Below are 3945 nucleotides of genomic sequence, written 5' to 3'. Positions count from 1 at the left end.
AGGGACGAAGCTAAGCGCCTGTATGAATTCTGATTTTTCTGGGACAACTTGACCTGTCTGTAACAGAGAAGTGTCCCTGAGTTATGAACATGTCTATAAGGTTAGGTTCAACTGAGCTAAACCAAATCCACGAAAACAAAAAAGGTCATGTTTTCCCACCTGGCTGAGAATTCCCATGGTTAATTAAAAAGCAATAATCAATAACAGCTTCAGACGTGGAAAGAAAAAATCAACTAACAACTTCAATCTCCCTTAGTTTTGTATATTTTAGAAAGCAGGGCCATGTTGTCGAGTACAGTTGGAGTGAAATTGCCTGAAAAAAACCATTTGGGCCAAAACTAATTGAATTAGTGTTTATTTTCTGTGCTTGTCTGACACATCCACAGGGAAATTTGTTTTGATACGGCACAAACATTGCAATTCTGTATAATTTCCAAACATGAATAAAGAATTCGAAATTCTGGTTGGTCGATAGGCTCGGCTTACGACGATGACATATCTCAGCTTGGTTGCTAAGCCACTCCACCACCTAGTCAAGTAAACAAGCTAGGCGGATGGCCACTGAATGAAATATTTAGTTATTCCAGAGACATCACTCCAAGTCCCAGGTATTGAACGCATAGGGAAGTTCAAAATTGACTACCATTCCCACAGGAGCAAGATCGTCCGCGTAGTCCTAATGGGATTTGCCAGCCATGACAAACTATGGCAGATCGAGTGACCGAAATTCGTTTTTTCTCAGACTGGATAGAATCATTTTAGGTGATGACTATCCATGACCGAATCAATTGGTTTTATTTATTTTTCTTGTTTAATCGATGTATAAGTTGAATCACAATTGACCTATTATTAAACCTACACGGCCACATAGATGAATACTGACGATCAATTGCCTTTGTGTTTCCAATTGCTTCAGTCTGTTATTTGTAGTCCTCGATATTCACCTACGAAAAAATTCACCCCCGAAATTTGTACCGGGACAATTGGGAGTTTAAGTAACTATGACGGCGATGCTGTGGGCAACGTAGATCAAAAAGATGAATTTATATCTCACCTACGAATCTCGCGATACTCTAAAAGGCTTCAGTTTGTTTGTCTTTGTCTTTTTTTAAAATATTAAAAAAGCTGAAGTTCGAAAAATAAAAAGCCAAAATCATCTGTCGTGGTTCCTGTTCTCCACACAACGCAGAATTTGGTCATTTTATGTTCTTCAGTGTTTTGCAGAGGACGCAAAGAAATGTAGCAAGAGTTATAATGTATGTGTAGAGCCATTGTATTGCTCGTTGAATCTTTGTTTGGCGACATTTTCGTTGCCGTTGCCGTTGTGGTTTTCTTAAATTTCCTATTCGTTGAAGGCGACTTGAATATGGATGCGTATTTACCTAACCCTCGATTTTGCTGCGGTGTATCTTCACCACGGTGGATAAGTTCCTCGACTTCGCCGTGGTGAATATTCACCAATGTCGACTTCCCCTTCGGCCAATAACTGTCAATTACTTATTTGGTGCGTTAGAACAGATCAAAATAAGTACATAATTTATTATTTTGTTCTCCCTGTTCGTTCCGTTAACCCCCGTCTTCAAATTCTAACCGGTTTTACTATCATAATTTAGCCATTTACATACCCAGAACACGATGACGTCATTAAGCGTGATAAGTTGGTGGTCTTAGTTAATATATTACAGAATAAATTGCATCGCAACGAGGACAAACACAAATAACAATGATTTCTTGAGATACACTGGTCAACCCCAATGCTGGGGATAGTAGGTCTGCCTTTGCTTGCCTGCTCTATACCCACGCTGATTGGACAATAAATAATTTGTTATGCTGTTCAAAACAAAAGAAGAACGTTTCATTTTAACTCAGTGTGTTCGCACACATTGAAATTATTTTCTAAACCGTTTTAGGAACTTGTTCAACACATCAAACACAATCAAATCTGGTTGGTAACTCAAGAGGAACCAATTTGAGCTTTATTACTGTATTCCATTAAGCATTATGTTATTAACACTTCCCTTACTTTACTCCCACTGAAATAAGTTACACGATATTATATTCTTAGCCTTGACAATACAGTTATGCATGATCAAACCAAACTTTATTACCATGAAAAGTAGAATACTTTGTCACGTAATAATAGTGTTTATTACACCTTGTAATATTAAAGTGATATTAAATCATACGTTGTCAAGGGCTCGAATTATCATACCAAAATCGCCTTTCAGTGGCACAAGTCAAAAAATAGATTTTGCTTCTATTTTGCCATAGATAGGCCCTAGTAAGAATAGAAACGGATAGAAAATTTAAAAATTAAAATAAAATAAAATAAAACATAATAGAAAAAAATTGCATTGTGCATGCGACCTACATTTTATTTCTAAAACGATAACTCTATATTAGCTCTAAATAATCTTTTTTAAGCAAGTAAGAACTTCATTCTTTTGATAACAATGTAGGACGTGTTAGAATTTTATTGTAACTGGAATATTGTACTGTAAGTAATGTAAGTATTTCGCATAACGTATTGTAAGTATCCCTAGTAACTGTACGTTCAGCAAGTAATGTAAGGACTTATTGTAAGTAGAGCATTGTATTGTTAGTAGTCTAAGTAGCCCGTATTGCAAGTAAATATATTTTTTGCAAGTAATGAGTTCAGTATTTTGTAAATTAAATGATACAGTTGATTGTCGAAGCCGAAGTGAACAGTGATGAAGATTTCCTACGACTTCGTCGCGGTATATATTCACCAATCTCCACTTCGCCTTCGGCCAATAACTATTAATTGTTTATTAGGTACGTTAGAACAGCTCAAAAAAGCACATATTTTACTTCTTATTCTCTGTGTTCGGTCCGTTAACCCCCGCCATCAAATAATAACGGTTTTTCACAAATGTTCACTTCGCTTTCCGCGTTTAATTGCCAATTATTTCTTCGGCACGTCAGTGTAGTCTAAAAGAGTACATTTTATGCTTTATTTTCTTTGTTCGTTCAGCTTATCGCTTATTTTATTTTATTTAATTTACTTATTTTTTTTAACAATTTGTATATGTAATCGCATGGGCCCAAGGGCAATTACGGATTAATTTCACACGTATTTTCAAAGTTTTAACAAAATTTCAAGTAAAATTAATTCTCAATTGCCCGAGGGCACTTGCGATTACTTATTTATCACATAAAGGCCAAAATTCTGTACAAAGGAAAACTTAAAAACTTCATTAAAGAACAGGCTAGCAGTAGAACAGAGAAAGCCTACTATAATAGTAAGCAAAACGCAGCAAGTCCAATTCACTCAAAGCAATCTAAGTTTAGTCACCTTTTGCGAAGCATGCAACGGCGTGAAACTACTTCATCGATCGATGAAAGAGGTAAACAAGTGTCCAAACGAGCTTTAATAACTTCTTGAATCCAAAACTCTCCTTTCCACCGCGAAATCTTAACGTACCAACAAAATTTACGCTGTCTTTTACGGCGATAAGGTGACCTGTGATACCGGTAAGGCGACCCGATGGAAAACGTAGAAATTAACTTTGGCAGCCATGAGGTTCTGTAGCTCTATGCTTCGTGCGACACCAGCCGTCCCCACTCAAACTATTTTTCAGGCTGCGAATCGATGCATTTTTGGATAGAAAAAGACTGCGCTTTGCTGCATGTTAATTTTGTTTCACGCTAACATGAAATAACCGCGTTTAGATCAAACTCAGAAATGATGCGTTTCTGAAATTCCTTTTCAAAATCTGTTTGAACCTGTTAACCGGGAAATTAACTTAATGCAGGCGTACTCAGCCAATCAGCATCAAGTAATCATGCTTTCTTGTTTACCAAAAGTGCCCTCGTGATTAAGAAAAAGTGCCCTCTGTCTCAGCCAATTAGGATTCAGTAATTTTGCTCCTTATGTGATGAAGTCATGAAACCATTTCTACTTAACAATTAGACCCGTAGCCC

This window comes from Orbicella franksi, chromosome 7, assembly GCF_964199315.1.
Source record: "Orbicella franksi chromosome 7, jaOrbFran1.1, whole genome shotgun sequence".
Lineage (NCBI taxonomy): Eukaryota > Metazoa > Cnidaria > Anthozoa > Scleractinia > Merulinidae > Orbicella > Orbicella franksi.
The sequence above is the reverse complement of the archived record's forward strand: the minus strand, read 5'-3'. Positions refer to the sequence as shown.